This window comes from Lagenorhynchus albirostris, chromosome 13 (genome assembly GCF_949774975.1).
Source record: "Lagenorhynchus albirostris chromosome 13, mLagAlb1.1, whole genome shotgun sequence".
Taxonomy (NCBI): domain Eukaryota; kingdom Metazoa; phylum Chordata; class Mammalia; order Artiodactyla; family Delphinidae; genus Lagenorhynchus; species Lagenorhynchus albirostris.
The window spans coordinates 36464823-36487818 of record NC_083107.1 but is presented as its reverse complement, the minus strand read 5'-3'; the positions used below and the strand labels follow the sequence as shown (position 1 = coordinate 36487818).

At 35.7% G+C, this 22996-nt stretch overlaps 1 protein-coding gene across 4 annotated transcripts in view; it reads left to right on the top strand.

Annotated features, from left to right (window-relative positions):
• The window catches only part of EHBP1 (EH domain binding protein 1), a 348334-nt gene that overhangs the window by 81682 nt on the left and 243656 nt on the right, over nucleotides 1–22996 (top strand). The window lies entirely within an intron of this gene.

Below are 22996 nucleotides of genomic sequence, written 5' to 3'. Positions count from 1 at the left end.
ATACAGTGAGAAAGAATGTAGATTCTGGAGTCTGATAGACCTAATTGCAAGCCCTAGCTCTTCCATTTATAGGCTCTGTGATTGTGGTAAGTTTCTTAACTTCTCAGCAATCAATTTACAGGTTTGTGAGGATTAAATAATGTCAATGAATATTAGCTTTTATCATTGACATCATTACCATGATTGTTATTAAAGTTCTAAAGTATATTTGTAACAGTTTTTTTTTTTTTCATGGTACGCGGGCCTCTCACTGTTGTGGCCTCTCCCGTTGCGGAGCAACAGGCTCCGGACGCGCAGGCTCAGCGTCCATGGCTCATGGGCCTAGCCGCTCTGCAGCATGTGGGATCTTCCCAGACTGGGCATGAACCCGTGTTCCCTGCATCGGCAGGTGGACTCTCAACCACTGCGCCACCAGGGAAGCCCTGTAACAGTTTTATAACATGCTTTATAACAGCATATTCTTCCTTTCTGTGCCTGACTTTGTTTTATATCTCAGTGGTGAAAGGAATCTTATACTTTTTCCAGCAACAGCTGGGCCATTTTTAGACATGAAGATCTGGGAAGCTTGGGAAGGAGATCAGGTCCAAACACAGTGGAAGGAGTTCTGATGGCTGGATATCAAGCCAATGTCATTGTGTTATGGTTCACACATGTTAACAGTTCTGGATTTTCTATAGTGATAGGTTTGAACTCTATACTTGGAATAGCATTGAGGTTTTAAAAACAAACAAACTTACACTTCTTGAAATTGGTTACAGCCTTAAAAATCTAGCTTTCATTAAGTTAAGAGCTTCTCCCCAATGGATGTTTTTACGGTTTTCGATACCCGCGTCTCTGTTATACATCTTTGTTAATTTGATGTACTAAAGAATTAGCCAGTTAATTTGGGGTTGTAATTAATGGTAGAAGTATGTAAACACTAACTTTATATTTGTTTAGAAAGGTGTTCTTATTACTCCTCTAATTAATCTTAGGATAGAGGCACAGCAGTTCTAAATTTCTGAGCAATAGGTTATAAGCTGTTACTGAAAGATACAAGTAAAAAAAAAAAGCTATATGATATAGATCAGGTTTGGATGCAAAAGGCATTCAAATCTATAGGATTTTAGGAAAAATATTTTTAAGTTCTGTGTTATATATTTTATAAAAATATTTTAAAGGTCTATAGAGAAATACTAAAATTAAAACAGTGAGATTTAAATGGATCATGAGATAAAGAGGTATATTTTGGATTATACTTTCCATGTTGGGGTATGTGTTTCTCAAGTCGAAGTGTACATTTATATCCTTTTTATGAAAAATATATTTAAGCCCAGCAGCTTATTTTGCTCATTTGCCTATTTATTACTCAAGTGATTGAAGTTGCTAGAAATCTGTTAGGTAAGGGAGTGGCCATAGGAGGAAAATGGAAAATAAAATACATTAGCAATTCTTCTTTCCAAGTGTTTATTATTAAATTAGATTCACAAAAATCTAATAAAAATAATATAGATGACTTTTAACTATTCATATTGTTTATAAAACTTTATAAAACCAAAATTTTAATTGAACTGTTAATAGAGGTTAAATTTTACTCTGTCATCAGAAGATTTTGGAGACCTTACTCTGAGTTACATTGTGGAGAGAACATTGCATTTGTGGAGATTTCCAGCCATCATTATGCTTTTTAATAGCTGAAAGATTTTCTACTTTCTTGTCATTCTGCCTCCTCATATTCTTATATGAAAAAAATGCATTTTCCTTTCTCCCATATCATAGTATAGAGAAGACATGAGCTTTTGATTGGTTAGAATTGAGTATAAATCCTGATGTGCCTTCAAAGCTGGTGACCTTGAGATTATTTTCTAGGAGTTAATTTCTTCATCTGTAAAATGAAAGGTTTCTACTAAATGATCTCAGAGGGATTTTCTAGGTCCATGACTTTGTTTCAGTCAATAGGAATATTTTTATAAACTTTTTTGGAAATTATCTTTTTGTAGATCAAATTTTTGATTTTCAAGTTCTTGGAGAATGAAATATTTAAAAGAGTTTTCTGACATGTCATTTTGGGATCAATTAATAACTCCCTAATTTATATCTTTCTTTAAACAATCAATATTGGCATATATATTTTCTGTATACTTTTATTTCTGGAATGGATTATGAGTATTATTGCAAGTTTCCTATTCTGAACTTTTTTAGCACAACCGTTCTTTCCCCCTACTCCTTGTTGCTATAATAGTTATTTCCTATGCCAGGATTAGGGGGAGAAAAAAGCAAAGAATGAAAGAAAGAAAATTGAATTGTGGTTTCAACTCACTTTTCATGTAAACATACTTTTCACGTATTAGCCTTTGTAGTAGAAACCTAACTTCTCAGCCATGGGTATTAAAAAAACAAAAAACAAAACCCGCCATCTTTAAAGAGATGGTCAGAACTTAGGGGAACCTACATATTGAAGACCTAATTTGAAGAGAAGTAAAATTAATCAGAATGTGAGAGGAACACACAATTAATTCCTTAGCTATTAATAATAGTGACAGCAATAATGATGATGATTGCTAGGAACCTAATGCAAGAAAATAACAAATAGTTTATTAGATGAGTTTCTTATGATTATTTTATTGTTGACTTTTGCCTGTTTTTACAGCAGGTTTTGTTTTGTTTTGTTTTTGAAGAGACATTTATGGGATTTGACCTATTTTACTAGCCTAATGTTTATTTTTTAAAAGAGGTAAGTATTAAATGCATCCATTATTTACTTACATTGTATAAAGTTACCAGACTTAGGAACTGTGGTGAAATTGTTTTACTCTTATTAATGCATGGGAAAGAGCATGAATGCACATGTTGTGACTAAACCATTTAAAATACATTAACTTAAAGGAGAACACACTAATTTACATACTTTAAATTAGGACAACTATCATAAATTGTGAACTATTTAATGTGAAAGGATGAGTTTATATAATTAACCCTAAAACAAAACAAAAGTGGTGTATTCTCACATGGAAGATAGACTGGAATTGGGCATGTCTCCCTCTTTAGTTTTCAGGAGGAACTTAATTTTTTTCTGCTGGGACCAACTTCTGTATGGTGAGAAAAAAATGAATTTTGAGAATATTTTTTTTCTTTACCTATCCAGGTGTGTTAACTCTTTTTCCTCTTCTGGAAAACCTAGGTCAGTTTTCTGAGGTGTTAAAAGGACTCTTGCTTGGCAAAGTAATAGGGGAAGAGTTCTGTTCCACTTATATTTGTAGCTACCACAATTTTTTTACATAGTACCTTTTGTGTACTAGGTACTCAATATATTATATGTTGTTGAAGGAGTGAGTGAATAAATGATTAAACTCAGTATCCTGTAAGGTTTATTCTTTTTAAGACAGGAATTAGCATTCATCAACTATATTGAAGAAAAATTCAAAAAGTAGACTCTAGTGGCAGTGAGATATTATGTGAGGGATCCATATGTCATTACAGTAGAGGTTCTCCTGATCAGTCTGTAGTTAATTTACATGGATTACCTCATACTTTCCATTCTGTCTGTAAAACGTCCTGGTTTTAATCCCATATGTGTCAACATGGTTAGTAGGCTACTCTCTGACACACTTCTGCACACTTCTCTCACAGGTGAGTTGTAAGTTGAGTTTGACCCCTTACAAGACCTCGTGTAATGCTGTTGACCCGTTATTGTAATTATATAATTTAATTAGATGTTTCCTAGGCCAGTGAAATATCAGTTTGAGGCATTATTTCATGAAAACCGTTAAAATGTTTTAGAAAGAGTTGATAGAAGTGAGTTGTTAAAAACTGCTCTCAAATCTGGTGTGGAAATACAACTGTAAAAAATCGGGAAAATTTATGAAAATCTGAAAGGATTTTGCATTCAGATTATTTCTCTTTTGTCCTTATATATTGATTTCATTTAAAAGTGATTGAAGTACACTAATGATACGTTATGGCTGTTGATTATGAGAAAATTGGCAGTCAACGAAATTATACTCAAAGAAGAGCCCATGAAAACTGGTGAATGAAACACATTAATATGTATTAAACAAAATTAAAATGTTTGTGTATCAGTATTTATAATTCTTCCCTTTAATTGACCAATTCTCTGTGACATTCAGATGATTTAAGAGGAATTCTACTATGAATGTATACTAAACCATTCTCATGGGATCTCTCTATATACTCATGTATAGGATTAAAGAACTGTTCTTAGAAATTTTCTTTTAAACCTAAATTCAATATAAGTAGACATTACATTTTTCAGGTAGTAGCAGTTCACTTTGCTTGACATCATCATATTCATTCATTCATTCAGTAGCAGGTAATTCACTGAGTATGTATTTTGTGCTGGGCACTCTTCTAGGTACTGGCAATAGAGTGGTATATAAAACACATTAAAAATCTCTTCCTCATGGAGTTTACATTTATGTGTGTGAGAGAGAGACAGAAAATAAAAATTAATATATGGGAAATATATACTATGTTAGATAATATAAATATATAATATATGTTAAATACATGTTAAATATATAAGTGCTAAAGAGAAAAAGCAAGGAAGGGGGATAGGGATTCCACTATTACAGTTACATAGGTATAATGAGCTTTATTATTTCTTGTAAGGTCTCCAAAAGAGAATTCAGGCATACTTGTCAAATTAATTTGAAAGATATTTTAATAAGAATTTATTAAACCAATATTACAAGGTTCTAGAAAGTTTAAGCTTGCAATGCTATATAAACCTTTTCCTAGGTTACAGCTCCCCTCAGTGGTGAATGATGAAATTGACTCTGGTCTAGAGAAACAGTTCTATTCCTGTAGCAATAACATGTTATAATATTGTGCTCTGCTTTACATTTTAATACATGCTTTCTGTATGTATGTTTCCACATTACATGCAGAAGACCTAGTGAATTTCAAAGGACTGTCTTTTTCTCTTGTAAAGTCTGGGTTTTGTTTGAAAGTCTCTTAGTAAATTGTTGTGACACTGAGAAGGCATGCTCCAAAAGAGCATTCAAAAACGGAATTTTGATATTTTTATTTTCTTTGCACTTTGTTATAACCCCACAATCAGTGAAATTTAAAGTTTTTGTTTAATATAAAATATCCCAATAAAATGCAGAAGTCTCCAAAATATATTACCGTAACAAATTTATTGGATACTTACTATATATCAGGTACTGTGTGGAATGCTATATACACATTATCTCATTTACTCACTATGATAATAGAAATTATCATGCTAAGTGAAGTAAGTCAGAGAGAGACAAATATCATATGATATCACTTATATGTGGAATCTAAAGAATAATATAAATGAACATATTTACAAAACAGAAACAGACTCACAAACATTGAAAAAAAACATCGGTTACCAAAGGGGAAAGGGTAGGAGAGGGATAAATTAGGAGTTTGGGATTAGCAGATACAAACTACTATCTGTAAAATAGATAAACAACAAAGTCCTACTGTATAGCATAGGGAACTATATTCAATATCTTATAGTTTATAGTAATAAAGTATACTGGAAAAGAATGTGAAAAAGGATATATATAGATATATGTATATCTATATATATCTGAATCGCTTTACTGTACACCAGAAACTAACACAACATTGTAAATTAACTATACTTCAATGTAAAAGAAATAAGAAAAAAAATGTAGAAGGAGTAATAAACCTCTATGTACCCATCTCCAAGCTTCAATAATCTTCAATACTTTGGTAAACTTATTTCATCCCCACTTTTATTTCATTCCCACTGTTTTTTAAACCAGATTATTTAAAGTTAATCTTAGATATTGTATCATTTCTTCTGTAAATAACGAAGGCCACTTTTGAACACCATCAGTTTGGGAACTTGTTAAAAGTTATTGGCATGTTAGAAAAGGTGATCAATCTACAAAAGGTGTTTTTGTTTCGTTTTGTTTTTTTAATTTTTTGTAAACTTAATTTCCTTGTAGATCATCTTTCTGACCTGGTAGGCCTAAGGTTCGAAATTAACTATTTTGTTCCTTGAGAAGTGATATTATGTGTTCTTGTTTTCATATAGAAGATATTTAAGTTAATATTAGAAGCAACAAGGCTTTTCCCCCAACCCCCTTAGAATTAAACTCCTGCATTTAGAATAGGAAGCTCATAGTTCGGACAGCCTTTCCTGATCTTTTAATTATCCTGTCAACTTTCTGTTGTATATGATTATGTGAATGGTGACTGTCTGTGTAAATTAAGTAGGGTATTCTAGATATAGCTAGTAGTTAAATGAAGCTTTGTGAGCCAGCTCAGTCTCATTGTGGTTAAATTTCAGAGAAAGTCCATACATAATACACTTTTTTTTCCCTCCTTCATTTTCCTTATATTAAATATTTAGTGTGTTGTTCAGTTCAGAAATATCTCAGATTGTGTTTCTGAAGGAAAATTCCATCTCCTTTATTCTGAAGTGACCCTTTGGCTTTAAAGAAAGTAATGGAGGTGCTTTTGTTGCACTTAAAGAAAGGTATGTCCAAGAATGATCATATATGCCTTGAGCCTGACAGAATTCTCAAAATCCTAAAATTCTTGTGTAACTACCTATTTGCTTAAATACTTATTTAGTTTTCCCTTTTCATCTTGCCTGTCATTTTTTTGTTAATTGTCAATTTTATTAGATTATATGAATTAGAAGAAAGCAAATTACCATCTTCAAATCCTACACTCTAAAATTCTTGACACAGGAAGGGACCTTACATGGATTAACATCTAAAGTCTACTGTGAGGTATTTATCTATGTGTGACGCAAGAAACCCTGTGTTAAAGTAGTAAATAAACTACTGCATGTTAAACAATTTATTTCATGTAGTAGTTTACTTTGTAAAATGTCCTAGCTAACAAATTTAAGTTTTATTTAGCAGCAACAAAGCACTATTTTCATACTGTTATGTGTATCTTACATGTGTATACTATTGGGTAGTCTTTTTGGTTAGATTTTCTGATTTTTGTCCCAGTTCATCAACTTTATTAATGTTAATCATACCTTACAGATCAAGCAAGTAGAACAATATAAAACTTCACCAGATTAAAGTCTTGGTATTCGTATTTGCTTATTCATTCACTAACTGTTGATTAAATGGATACCATGTCGTAGATATTTGCTAGTTATTGAGAGTATAATACTGAAAGAGCTATGGCTCCTGACTCCAAGTATCCTACAGTCTGAGAGGGAAATAAACAGGCAACCACCACAATAAAAGTATAGGGTGTTAAATGTGCACATATAAAGAGTGCCTAACCCAGTCTTGGTGGATGAGGGGAAGCTTTCTATTGAAAGTGATGTATAAGTTGAAACCTAAAAGATAAAGTTATTTTTTTAATTGAAGTATAGTTAATTTACAATATTATATTAATTTCAGGTATACAGCATAGCAATTCAGTATATTTACAGATTATGCTCCATTAAGTTATTACATGAGGGGGACCTTCAAGATGGTGGAAGAGTAAGACATGGAGATCACCTTCCTCCCCACAGATACATCAAAAGTACATCTACATGTGGAACAACTCCTACAGGACACCTACTGAATGCTGGCAGAAGACCTCAGACTTCCCAAAATGCAAGAAACTTCCCACATACCTGGGTAGGGCAAAAGAAAAAACAGACAAAAGAAGAGAGACAGGACCTGCACCTCGGGGAGGGAGCTATGAAGGAGGAAAGGTTTCCACACACTAGGAAGCCCCTTCACTGGCAGAGACAGGGGGTGGTGGGGGGGAAGCTTCAGAGCCACAGAGGAGAGCGCAGCAACAGGGATGCAGAGGGCAAAGCGGAGAGATTCCCGCACAGAGGATCAGTGCCGACCAGCACTCACCAGCCTGAGAGGCTTGTCTGTTCACCCGCTGGGCTGGGTGGGGGCTGGGAGCTGAGGCTCGGGCTTCGGAGGTCAGATCCCAGAGAGAGCACTGGGGTTGGCGGCGTGAACACAGCTGAAGGGGGCTAGTGCGCCACAGCTAGCTGGAGGGAGCCCGGAGAAAAGTCTGGACCTGCCTAAGAGGGAAGAGACCATTGTTTTGGGGTGTACGAGGAGAGGGGATTCCTTTCTTGTCTGCCCACAGAAGGCAGAACACTGCCTAAACAAGCTCCAGAGACGGGCACGAGCCGTGGCTATCAGCTCGGACACCAGAGACAGGCATGAAGTGCTAACGCTGCTGCTGCAGCCACAAAGAATCCTGTGTGCAAGCACAGGTCACTATCCACACGTCTCACCCCCCTAACCCTGAACACTGGGAGCCTGTGCAGCCCACCACTGCCAGGGTCCCGTGATCCAGGGAGAACTTCCATGGGAGAACACACGGTGCGCCTCAGGCTGTTGCAATGTCACACTGGCCTCTGCCACCACAGGCTCACCCCGCATTCCAATTATAACTGCCGTACCCCTCCCTCCTCCTGGCATGAGTGACCCACAGCCCCCTAATCAGCCGCTGCTTTAACCCCATCCTTTCTGGGCGGGAACAGAAGCCTGAAGGCAACCTACACACGGAGCTGGGGCCAAAACCAAAGCTGAACCCCAGGAGATGTGCAAACGAAGAAGAGAAAGGGAAATTTCTCTGTGCAGCCTCAGGAGCAGTGGATTAAATGCCCGCAATCAACTTGAGGTACCCTGCACCTGTGGAATACCTGAATAGACAACAAATCAATGCAAAATTGAGGCAGTGGACTTTGGGAGCAACTGTAGGCTTGGGGTTTCCTGTGTGTGACTGACTTGTTTCTGATTTTTATGTTTATCTTAGTATAGTTTTTAGCACTTGTTATTGTTGGGTTTGTATATTGGTTTGGTTGCTCTCTTTGTTACTTTTCATTTTTTTATTAAAATTTTTTATTTCTTTAATTATTTTTAAAAAATTTTAATTTTAATTATTTTAATTAATTAATTAATTTTTATTTTTTAAAATTTTTCTTTCTTTCTTTTTTTCTCCCTTTTCTTCTGAGCCATGTGACTGACAAGGTCTTGGCGCTCCTGCCTGGTGTCAGGCCTGAGCCTCTCAGGTGGGAGAGCCAAGTTCAGGACATTGGTCCACCAGAGACCTCCCAGCCCCACATAATACCAAATGGTGAAAGCTTTCCCACAGATCTCTGTCTCAATGCTAAGACCCAGCTCCACTCAACGACCAGCAAGCAAAAGTGCTGAACACCCTATGCCAAATAACTAGCAAGACAGGAACACAACCCCACCCATTAGCAGAGAGGCTGCCTAAAATCATAATAAGGCCACAGACACCCCAAAACACACCACCAGACGTGGACCTGCCCAGCAGAAAGACAAGATCCAGCCTCATCCACCAGAACACAGGCACTAGTCCCCTCCACCAGGAAGCCTACACAACCCACTGAACCAACTTTAGCCACTGGGGACAGACACCAAAAACAACGGGAACTACGAACCTGCAGCTGCATAAAGGAGACCCCAAACACAGTAAGATAAGCAAAATGAGAAGACAGAGAAATACACAGCAGATGAAGGAGCAAGGTAAAAACCCACCAGTCTAAACAAATGAAGAGGAAATAGGCAGTCCACCTGAAAAAGAATTCAAAGTAATGATAGTAAAGATGATCCAAAATCTTGGAAATAAAATGGAGAAAATACAAACGTTTAACTAGGACCTAGAAGAACTAAAGAGCAAACAAAGAATGATGAATAACACAATAAATGAAATAAAAAAATTCTCTGGAAGGAATCAATAGCAGAATAAGTGAGGCAGAAGAATGGATAAGTGACCTGGAAGATAAAATGGTGGAAATAACTACCACAGAGCAGAATAAAAAAGAATGAAAAGAATTGAGGACAGTCTCAGAGACTTCTGGGACAACACTAAATGCACCAACATTCGAATTATAGGGGTTCCAGAAGAAGAAGAGAAAAAGAAAGGATCTGAGAAAATATTTGAAGAGATTATAGTTAAAAACTTCCCTTAACAATGGAAAGGAAATAGTCAATGAAGTCCAGGAAACATAGAGAGTCCCATACAGGATAAATCCAAGGAGAAACATGTCAAGACACATATTAATCAAACTGTCAAAAATTAAATACAAAGAAAACATATTAAAAGCAGCAAGGGAAAAGCAACAAATAACATACAAGGGATTCCCCATAAGGTTAACAACTGATCTTTCAGCAGAAACTCTGCAAGCCAGAAGGGACTGGCAGGACATATTTAAAGTGATGAAGGAGAAAAACCTACAAACAAGATTACTCTACCCAGCAAGGATCTCATTCAGATTTGACGAAGAAATTAAAACTTTTACAGACAAGCAAAAGTTAAGAGAATTCAGCACCACTAAACCAGCTTTACAACAAATGCTAAAGGAACGTCTCTAGGCAGGAAACACAAGAGAAGGAAAACACCTACAAAAACAAACTCAAAACAATTGAGAAAATGGTAATAGGAACACACATATCAATAATTACCTTAAATGTAAATGGATTAAATGCTCCAATGAAAAGACAGACTGGCTGAATGGATAACAAAAACAAGACCCATATATATGCTGTCTACAAGAGACCGACTTCAGACCTAGGGACACATACAGACTGAAAGTGAGGGGAAGGAAAAAGATATTCCATGCAAATGGAAATCAAAAGAAAGCTGGAGGAGCAACTCTCATATCAGACAAAATAGACTTTAAAATAAAGACTATTACAAGAGACAAAGAAGGACACTACATAATGATCAAGGGATCAATCCAAGAAGATATAACAATTGTAAATATTTATGCACCCAACATAGGAACACCTCAATATTTAAGGCAAATGCTAACAGCCATAAAAGGGTTATGGCAATAACACAATCGGCAATAACACAATCGACAATAACACAATCATAGTAGGGGACTTTAACACCCCACTTTCACCAATGGACAGATCATCCATAATGAAAATAAGGAAACACAAGCTTTAAATAACACATTAAACAAGATGAACTAATTGATACTTATAGGATATTCCATCCAAAAACAACAAAATACATTTTCTTCTCAAGTGCTCATGGAATATTCTCCAGGATAGATCATATTTTGGGTCACAAATCAAGCCTTGGTAAATTTAAGAAAATCGAAATCATATCACATATCTTTTCTGATGACAATGCTATGAGACTAGATGTCAATTACAGGAAAAAAAACTAAAAACTACAAACACATGGAGGCTAAGCAATACGCTACTAAATAACCAAGAGATCAATGAAGAAATCAAAGAGGAAATCAAAAAATACCTAGAAACAATTGACAATGAAGACATGACAACCCAAAACCTATGGGATGCAGCAAAAGCAGTTCTAAGAGGGAAGTTTATAGCAATACAATCCTACCTCAAGAAACAAGAAACATCTCAAATAAAGACCCTAACCTTACACTTAAAGCAGTTAGAGAAAGAAGAACAAAAAAAACACCAAACTTAGCAGAAGGAAAGAAATCATAAAGATCAGATCAGAAATAAATGAAAAAGAAATGAAGGAAACGATAGCAAAGATACATAAAACTAAAAGCTGGTTCTTTGGGAAGATAAACAAAATTGATAAGCCACTAGCCAGACTCATCAAGAAAAGAAGGGAGAAGACTGAAATCAATAGAATTAGAAATGAAAAAGGAGAAGTAACAACTGACACTGCAGAAATATAAAGAATCGTGAGAGATTACAACAAGCAACTCTATGCCAATAAAATGGACAACCTGGAAGAAATGGACAAATTCTTAGAAAAGCACAACCTTCCAAGACTGAACCAGGAAGAAATAAAAAATATAAACAGACCAATCACAAGCACTGAAGTTGAAACTGTGATCAGAAATCTTCAAACAAAGTCCCAGGACCAGATGGCTTCACAGGCAATTTCTGTCAAACATTTAGAGAAGAGCTTACACCTATCCTGCTCAAACTCTTCCAAAATATAGCAGAGGGCGGAACACGTCCAAACTCATTCTAGGAGGCCACCATCACCCTGATACCAAAACCAGACAAAGATGTCACAAAGAAAGAAAACCACAGGCCAATATCACTGATGAACATAGATGCAAAAATCCTCAACAGACTACTAGCAAACAGAATCCAACAGCACACTAAAAGGATCGTACACCATGCTAATGTGGCATTTATCCCAGGAATGCAAGGATTCTTCAATATATGCAAATCAATCAATGTGATATACCATATTAACAAACAGAAGGATAAAAACCATATGATAATCTCAGTAGATGCAGGAAAAACTTTTGACAAAATTCAACACCCACTTATGATAAAAACTCACCAGAAAGTAGACACAGAGGGAACTTACCTCAACTTAATAAAGGCCATATATGACAAACCCACAGCCAACATTGTTCTCACTGGTGAAAAACTGAAACCATTTCCTCTAAAATCAGGAGCAAGACAAGGATGCCCACTCTCACCACTATTATTGAACATAGTTTTGGAAGTTTTAGCCACAGCAATCAGAGAAGAAGAAATAAAAGGAATTCAAATCGGAAAAAAAGAAGTAAAGCTCTCACTGTTTGCAGATGCCACGATACTATACATTGAGAATCCTAAAGATGCTACTAGAAAACTACTAGAGCTAATCAATGAATTTGGTAAAGTATCAGTATACAAAATTAATGAAAAGAAATCTCTTGCATTCCTGTACACTAATGATGAAAAATCTGAAAGAGAAATTGAGGAAACACTCCCATTTGCAACAAAAAGAATAAAACACTCCCATTGCAACAAAAAAAATAAAATACCTAGGAATAAACCTACCTAGGGAGACAAAAGACCTGTATGCAGAAAACTATAAGACACTGATGAAAGAAATTAAAGATGATGCAAACAGATGGAGAGATATACCATGTTCTTGGACTGGAAGAATCAACATTGTGAAAATGACTATACTACCCAAAGCAATCTACAGATTCAGTGCAATCCCTATCAAACTACCAATGGCATTTTTCATAGAAGTAGAACAAAAAGTTTCACAATTTGTGTGGAAACACAAAAGAATAGCCAAAGCAATCTTGAGAAAGAAAAATGGAGCAATCAGCCTCCCTGACTTCAGGCTTCCTGACTTCAGGCTATATTACAAAGTTACAGTAATCAAGACAGTATGGTACTGGCACAAAAACAGAGATATAGATCAGTGGAACAGGATAGAAAGCCCAGAGATAAACCCACACACATATGGTCACCTTATCTTTGATAAAGGAGGCAAGAATATACAATGGAGAAAAGACATCCTCTTCAGTAAGTGGTGCTGGGAAAACTGGACAGCTACATATAAAAGAATGAAATTAGAACACTTCCTAACACCATACACAAAAATAAACTCAAAATGGATTAAAGACGTAAATGTAAGGCCAGACACTATAAAACTCTTAAAGGAAAACGTAGGAGAACGCTCTTTTACATAAATCACAGCAAGATCCTTTTTGACCCACCTCCTAGAGAAATGGAAATAAAAACAAAAATAAAGAAATGGGACCTAATGAAACTTAAAAGCTTTTGCACAACAAAGGAAACCATAAACAAGACAAAAAGACAATCCTCAGAATGGGAGAGAATATTTGCAAATGAAGCAACTGACAAAGGATTAATCTCCAAAATATACAAGTAGCTCATGCAGCTCAATATCAAAAAAACAACCCAATCCAAAAATGGGCAGAAGGCCTAAATAGACATTTCTCCAAAGAAGATATACAGATTGCCAACAAACACATGAAAGGATGCTCAACATCAGTAATCATTAGAGAAATGCAAATCAAAACTACAGTGAGGTCACCTCACACCTGTTAGAAAGGCCATAAACAAAAAAATCTACAAACAATAAATGCTGGAGAGGGTGTGGAGAAAAGAGAACCCTCTTGTACTGTTGGTGGGAATGTAAATTGATACAGCCATTATGGAGAACAGTATGGAGGTTCCTTAAAAAACTAAAAGTAGAACTACCATATGAGCTGGAATTCCCACTACTGGGCATATACCCTGAGAAAACCATAAATCAAAAATAGTCATGTACCACAATGTTCATTGCAGCACTATTTACAATAGCCAGAACATGGAAGCAACTTAAGTGTCCATTGGCAGATGAATGGATAAAGAAGGTGTGGCACATATATACAGTGGAATATTACTCAGACATAAGAAGAAACGAAATTGAGTTATTTGTAGTGAGGTGGATGGACCTAGAGTCTGTCATACAGAGTAAAGTAAGTCAGAAAGCGAAAAAGAAATACCGTATGCTAACACATATATTTGGAATCTAAAAAAAACAATGGTTCTGACGAGCCTAGGGACAGGACATGAATAAAGACGCAGACGTAGAGAATGGACTTGAGGACACTGGGAGGGGGAAGGGTTAACTGGAATGAAGTGAGGGAGTGGCATTGACATATATACATTACCAAATGTAAAATAGATAGTGGGAGCATCGCATGGGGAGGTTAGCTCCGTGCTTTGTGACCACCTAGAGGGATGGGTTGGGGAGGGTGGGAGGGAGACGCAGGAGTTGAGGGGATATGGGGATATATGTATACATATAGCTGATTCACTTTGTTATACAGCAGAAACTAACGCACCATTGTAAAGCAATTATACTCCAATAAAGATGTTAAAAAAGAAAAAGGTTATTACACGATAAGGCTATAGTTCCATGTGCTTGTATCCTTGTTGCTTATCTATTTTATACATAGTAGTTTGTATAGTTTAATCCTATACCCCTAATTTGCCCCTTCCCTTTCCCTTTCCCCAGTGGTAACGGCTCTTGTTTTCTATATCTGTCAGCCTGTTTGTTTTGCATATACATTCATTTGTATATTTTTAAAAGATAAAATTTTTACGTTCCTTTTTTTGTAATCTCAATATCCAAAATCTCTACTGCCTAAAGACTTTTTTTAAGTATTATTTTTTGGAAATTTGGTTCAAACTCATTTGGTGGCAAAACCTGTCCTGACCTTAAGTGAGGCTATTTGTAGTATTTATTCCACTTAGTGTGAAAATTCATTTTGCTGCACATATATTAATATGTTTGATTATGGGGTGCTGCCTCAAACCTCACTGGGAATGTGCTATTATCTGGGCACTGTAGTGTAGGCATACACACTGTATTGCCTTCCTAAAATCCAAATAAGAGATTTTAGATAAGAGATTAAGTACTTCTGATAGCTGCAGGGATTTTGGAGAGTGCTTTAGGTGGCTGGATTAACTTGAGCAGAGGCGAGAGAGATCATGGTTAGTTTGTGAACAGCATATAGTTGAACAGATTACTTTCTTGAGTATTTCATTCTAAAAAGAGTGGTTGATTTTTCTAGGGTTGTAGTAATTTACAACTATGTAGTTGAATTATATGATAATTAAACTAAAAAATTCACTGTATAGTTGTAAATCTACAGATTTACATGCTTCACACTGTGGGTAATAGTGGTAAAGGAAAGAACTGTTGATGTTGTTAGTTTAAGCCAATATTCGCTGCCTTAGATCATCCATGCATATACCTGGGCCCTAACTTGGGCCTACTGAATTAGAATTCTGATGCAGAAGGGAGGTGGCTTTAGGAACATTGGGGTCACCTGCTTATGTACTTTTTCGGCAAATTGAAAATTTGGAAAATGGAGTGGGGTGGATGAGTGTATAAGACAGTACTTTATACATTGTGAAATGTATTCCATTATGAAAATAATTCGTGCCCTCATACTTATATCAATTAAACAGATGTTATATTAAACAGATGTTCAACTGATCAATAACTTTATAAATCATAAATAATATTTGAAAAGTTTTATTAAAGAATAGAGAATGTTATCAAATTAAATACCTCATTTAATCCTTACGAAACCTCTCTTAAGTGGACATTATTATAATTTATTTATCTCAGTGAGGTTAAGTGACCAGCCCCAAAGCACACAGAAAACCACTTAGCCTGGTCTCCAGCTCAAGTCTTCAGACTCTGAAGCCCATGCATTTTACTATTTATTTACTCATTCACTCATCAAACATTTTCTGTCCTAGGCACTGGGTTTAGAGCCTAGCTGTACTAATAAATTACTACAGAGGATTCACGAGAACATCTCAGATACTACAATCTGGTTTGAGAGATACACATATGAAACAAGAATAGTGATATGTGCTATGTTTAATGTATAGTGATAGTTGAAAAGTATAACAGAAATTAGAGATAGATGGGTTAATATGGACTGAAATTATCAAGAACGTTTTAGGAGCAGCTTTTCAAACTTACCTGTGTTTATCCCTAGAGATATGTGGCAGTTTCTATCTTTCTGTATTGTTAACTTTTCTTCTCTAATATGTACTTAAAGGTATTTTTTTAAATGAAATGTTCACAGGATCATTTTAGAAAGAGGCAAAAGTAATATGAATTTTAAAATGAAACATGAATCAAAGAAATGTCACGTCTTGATTGAGCTGCTTTTGGTTATACTTCTCAGGTCCTCAGAGGTATGCATTCTACTCCTTTACTGTTAAGGGTAATTGAGAGGAAAAGTTGGAGAAGCATTAGAGAGTGGGAAAAGCAAGGCCAAAAGCTCAAGGGCTCAGTTAGACCTGGATTTGAATCATACTTATTAGCAGTGTAAATTTGGACTTTATACTTATTTATCCTTTCAGAACCTCTGTTTTCTCATCTGTAAAACTGAGATATCTTACAAAATGATAGCTGAGATTAAAGATATTAAAGGCGTAAGAAGAATGTAGCATAATGCTTGGTATATAGTAAGAATTCAAAGCATGCTAATATAATAAATGACAGAGAGACTTTACAAATGAGTGGAAAATAATAAACTTTTATTATTAGGAATAATAATAAAAGGAATACTTGGGGGAACAAGGGAATTAATTAGTTGATTAGGTTAAAAAACAGGTGTGGAAACTCATGAATACCAGGTTTAGAATTGATAATCCTTGACCAAAGAACAGGTCTTTATAAGCAGAAGGTTTCAAACAGGATGTATATTGAAATATGGAGTCACTTACCCTACTATCTGGATCTGTGAAATCATCTTTCCCTCAGTAGACAGGCAGTAGCCTGCACTGGTGATAGATGCCATAGCCAGCTTTCTGTCACACACATTGAAGGCTCTTAACCATGAATCTTGGGACCCTTAGGGGTTCTTACACGGATGGACTTCAGAAGATTGAGATTTCTTTAAAATGTAGTAAGAGTTTGTATGAAGTTCCTTAAAAAACAAACAAACAGCAACCAGATTTTCAATGAAATCTTTGCCCAGAACAATTTAAGGACTACTGGGTGTTTTCACAATTTTTGAAAAATAGGTGAGTGACATGATTCAATCAGGAAAACCTCTCTCGTGTGGATAACCCATTTTATTACTATGTAACTTTAGATAGTAGTTACCCTTTTGTCTTATTTTCTTTAATTTACTATGCTTTTTATAGACAGTGAATGGAAGGCACTAGCTTATAGCCCCAAATAACATTTTTGAGTAATATTTAAAAGTTTAAATTTGTTAGAGGTTTGAATTAATGTGTGCATTTCATCAAGAAGCCTTAAAGCTAAAGGAAGTAGAACAGTAACATAATATTTTTTTGCATTGTAATAGACGTTTCCATTTAAAATTGATACTGGAATAGAAAGTATTTTAGTGGATGATTACTGTATCTCCAACAACTATCTGTCTGTGGAGATGAGTATAAGTTGACTAAAAGGTGACTTCTAGGAGTTAAGGAAAATACCACAGCCTTGCACATTCTAGTTTCTATAAACTAAAAAATTGTCTGAACTTTATACCAAATGAATTTGATGGCATATACTTTTTGTAGTTATTATTGGGTCACAGTAGTATACTGCAGTCTGTTTTCTAAATTGCTAGAGCCATTTAGTTTATTCTTCTTACTTTCTGCTAACTACCTTCAAATGCCTTTCACATAGATGAGTAAGAGAGAAAGACAACCAGAGTTGCTTTCAATTCTGTTTTTTGCCAGCTGGAGGGAGGAAGCTGATAAGACAGTCAGCTATCAAAACAAACCCCTAATACTACATCAGAGATATTTAAAACCAGCAGTATATTTGAGCAATTTTTTACATGTTTATTCATAGAAGTTCAGCAGTAAAAGATACTGCCACATACAAGATGTTATGAATCTGCATGAGGCCTTTTTTCCCCTGATGAAAGACATTAGAACAGAGACTTGGTAATTATTTTATAGTAGGAGTCTAATGACACTCCAGACTTTTAATAGAAAAGTATTTAAGATTTTTCAGTTTGTTACTTTCACTTGTCTCTCTTTTCTATTCTCTCAGTAATATATAAATAAAACTTCCTTTGTCTTATAATGGAATGGATTTTTGGCATTCTAGTTTTCTGCCACATCAGCCACCTTAAAAGACTTAGTTAATATGTTGAAAGCGCCTACATAAATTTTTGCTCAAAGACAACCATGAAGTGAATTACAAATACAGACTGTTAAACGTCTAAGTTAAATTATTTCTTTGTGTAGAATTGGAACTTTGCGTTATGTAGTTGGACATAGGTGCATTTGTACTGACAGAAGAGCAAATGGAATATTTTCATGAATTATATTCTGTTAAAATGGAATTGCTGACATAAGAGAGATGCATAACTGATTAGAGAAACAAAATTTACCTGTGTACTTCAGCTCCGTTGTGGAAAGTTACCAGTTTGAGCATACAAAACTGTCCTAGTACTTTAAACACCCCTAAGCTCTCCAGAAAATAAGATTTTCACAATTCTCTGTGAATAATCTATTATCCTACCCATCTTTTTTTGTATTTTAATACCTGATTTCCCTCTAAAAATTTTTTTTGTGATACTATTTTCTTTATACTATAGTGACTAATGTTTTATATCATGAATTTAACGACTCATTTTTCTGTAGCATGTCTCTGTGGTCTTACATAAATTGGGTATAATGGTTGATTTTTTTCAGCATTGTGTCAACTAGCAGCTATTGAAATACAGTGTCTTATAATAACAATCTTATGCTCAATGACATGATAAAACATTGTTCTGATTAATATGCTACTTTAGTTTAAAATAATTCAATGCTTAAAGAATATTCTTCTTTGCCTTAAGACAGACTTGTTTTTAAATAAAAATTATTTTGGAGAAACTCTGAGCAATACACAGAAGCTTTGTTAACTCCTCTTCTTGTCTTGCCTTTGAAATTTGGTTGACAATAATTGATATTTCATTACGGAGGTAATGAGAAGATATTTCTTAAGTTGTATAAGAACATCAGAATCAAGGGTAGAAACTCCTCATCTCCTGAATCTTGTGGGGCCTAGCTATATTACCATGTTATTGAGATCATAAGGACCACAGCAATGAAGATATTTATAGTTTATCATCTTTCCAAGTTGCTTTTTGCAAACTTTAAACAAAAGAGCTACTTACATATAGTATATCCTCAGACAGTTTGTAGCTAGAGGAGGAGCAATTTGTTATTATTTCCCTGAATACCTTTTTTTCCTGGAGTTATTTACCTTTCAGATCCTGGCAATCTGAATTGTCTTGTGGCATTTGTTGATTATTTCAACCAAATCGTTAGAATAAACTAGACTTGTCAGAACACTTGAGACTATGTTGAAAGGAAAGTTATGTGTTGAATACGTTAAATGTTTGTTGAATGGCTTAATAGGAGAACAATTCTCTCTTTATACCTCTGTGTGTGTGTATATATATGTATGTATATATACATACATATATACACACACACACAAAACACATATATGTATGTAACTTAAATATAAGCACTGCTTGCTAAGAAGCACAGAACTGTCCTTAGGGGGTGGGGGATGGGAGTGGTGAGTTAGGGAGAGGTACTCTGTTGCCACTTTCTTTAGGCAGAATTTCTTGATATAACTTTCTTCTTGCTTTTCCTTTCATTTCCTGTTTGTGTTTTTTTTTTTTTTTTTTGCGGTACGCGGGCCACTCAGTGTTGTGGCCTCTCCCGTTGCGGAGCAACAGGCTCCGGACGCGCAGACTCAGCAGCCATGGCTCACGGGCCCAGCCGCTCCGCGGCATGTGGGATCTTCCCAGACCCGTGTCCCCTACATCTGCAGGCAGACTCTCAACCACTGCGCCACCAGGGAAGGCCTCATTTCCTGTTTTTGTCCTGAATTAATGGCTCTGATTTTATAAAATCTGAATTATTGCATTCTTTTGAAAATGGAGTCAATTTGGAAATAAATCAATCAGTAAAATAAATTTGAAGAATTTTTCATTTCTCATTAAGCTTAAGAAGTTTAGGAAAGTGGTCAGATGGCATGCAATAGGTATAAAACTCTTAATTAGATCAGTAGAAATCATAGGATTTATTTACATTATCTGAATACATATTAAACTTCTTTAACCAAAGCAATCAACAATATATGCCTTCCAAGCTCTTTTACTATAGATATTTTCCAAAATTATTTTTCTACTGGCCTTTTTTTTTTTTTTTTTTGCTTTTCAAACTGTATACAGCACAGTGACTCTAGTTAACAATACTGTGTTGTGTATTTGACAGTTGCTAATATCTTAAAAGTTCTCATCACAAGAAAAAGAAATTGTAACTGTGTGGTGATGGATGTTTAAACTTACTGTGGTAATCATTGGTAATATATATACATATAACAAGTCATTACATTGTACACCTAAAAGCAGTACAATGTTATATGTCAATTATATCTCAATTTAAAAAACAACAACCACCACCAAAGGAGAGTAGGATTAAACTCTTTGTAAAAGAGACCATTATTATCCTATTAATGGGTCACAGAATGAATGTTTTTGGGCTTCATTATACTGGGTACTATAAAGTTGATTGTACATTTACTTCCTAGACTTTGGGGATATAAACAAGGTTTCGGTTCTCAAGTAGTTGTCAGTTCAGTCAGAGAGGCAGATCTATGAGCAAATGATAGGACTACAATGATAATGCTAGAAAAGAGGCAGGTGGAAGGTCCATCGAGGTTGTCAAGGAGTGGTTGTGTCTGTCAGAGACATGGGGAACGCTTTAGAGAACACTTATGAACTGTGGCTTGAAAGACTTTCAAAAGTTTACCCACAAGATAAAGTTGTATGAGAAGGTTAGGGTCTGGGGTAGGGACAGAAGAAAAAACCTTGGTAAAGGTACAGAGATAAATTTGCTACAGCTTCACACCCAAAATGGAGAGAGCAGAAGGGGTTGACACTACCGAGATGAGAAAGGACCAGATTGTGGCTGGCCTTGTATGCTGTATGAAAGATTCTGAACTTTATCCCAAGGGTCTCTGGGTCCCAAACCTGGCTGCCCATCAGAATCACCTATGGGTCTAGTAAAACAGACAAATTTGCTTAGACCCTGTGTGCTTCTGATTCATGATTCTAGTTAGCTATCTAGTAATGTATAAAGAAGTTTTAAGTAGTGAGGTAAAATGATCAGACTTGTATTTTGAAAGATCAGTGTTTAGCACTAAGAAATACATTTCGCATTATGATCCAGTACACACACATAGGCACCTATATATAGCAAAAAGAAAAGATTCATGAAACACGTCTTAGTCTATTGTGGGGTACACCCTAGTATTTCTTCCTGATGTTTTAGAAAGCTGGTTGCAAGCCACTAAATTGATTTTGCAGTTCATTAAATTGATTCCATGATCCACTAAGGGGTCATAGCCTACAGTTTGAAAAAAATATTGCTATAGAGAATGAATTGAGTTTTGAAGGGCTGAAGATCAGATAGGCAATTAATCCAGTTATCCAGGAGCCTGAACTAGGACAGTGGCATAAGCAGGTGCAGACAGGGAAGAAGAAAGAGAGATTCAATAGGTTAGAAGGTGGTGTTCTTAGTATTAATTCTAAATCAGTTCTGAGGGTTGAGGGAGGTCAGGGAGTCTAGGGTGATTTCCAGATTTCTAGTTTGAATATTTGAATATTTGGATGCTTGTGTTATTCTTAAGCAATAGAGAGAACACAGGTGAAGAATTGGTGAGGACAGGTTGTGGGGAGAAAAGATATAAACAAAAGGCAGTTGTATGTATGAATGATTTTTTTCCAAGCCAGACTCCTTTAAATAGTTTTTTTTTCTTTTTCTTATTAAAGTACATATCTCAAGGCTTAGTCTTTTCTTTTACCTTTCTGATATAACCTACTTTCTCTTACATTGGTTTCTGGTATTTTTATGTGGATTGTCCTAAGATAGTTTTAAACTTTCCCTCTGTGCTAAGATCTTGCATCACCAGTTCAGTCTTTTCCAGGACATCTGACTCCTTGCCCAAAATGAAACATAAGAATTAAACATTTTTCCTTCTTTCCAACCCACATAATTCTTTCCTCATCTATCAGAGGTGGAGATCTCAATTTTCTGACCTTCTGCTTATTGTTACCATTCTGTATTCCAAGCTTCATGGGCAATAATTATGCCTATTGCATTCCCATATGTAACCAACTAAGTGTTGTTGTAAGCATTGCAGGTTGAAGTCTGCTGACTATCCTCTGGAACTTAATGATCATTTTCTGCCACTTGTGCTCATTGTAGTCATTGTCCAAGTTATTCACAGTTTTTGTGGGTCAGGAATTTAAGAAGGGCTTAGCTGGGCAGGTGTAGCTTGGAGTCTTTTAGGATGCAGTGGTCTGAGGTGTTTGGGGCTAGAACATGAGGCTGGAGTGCAGGGAAAGAGGGCTTTTACATTTCATGTAGTCTCAAGGCCTTGCTTTTTTCATCTCTCTGAGTGGGTTAGTTTGGATTTCTTTTAGGGCAGTCAGACTGCTTTTGTGGCAGCTGGAAATGTAAGGAGTGACTCTTCCAGCTCTTCAAGTGGAAGTTGCATTACCTTTTTCTGACTTAGCCTCGCTAGTTACAGTGTTACTTCCCCACGCTCTTAGCCACAAGCCAGTCACAAACCTACCCAGGTTCAAAGGGAGGGAAATTAGACTCCACCACTTGATGGGAGAGTGGCAAGGCTCTGGAAGAAAGTGTGTGATGAGAAATATTTTTGTAGACAGTCTGCATCAGGTATGTAGAAAATAATGAATGCCGTCATAGGGATCTTTAGTTTTGCC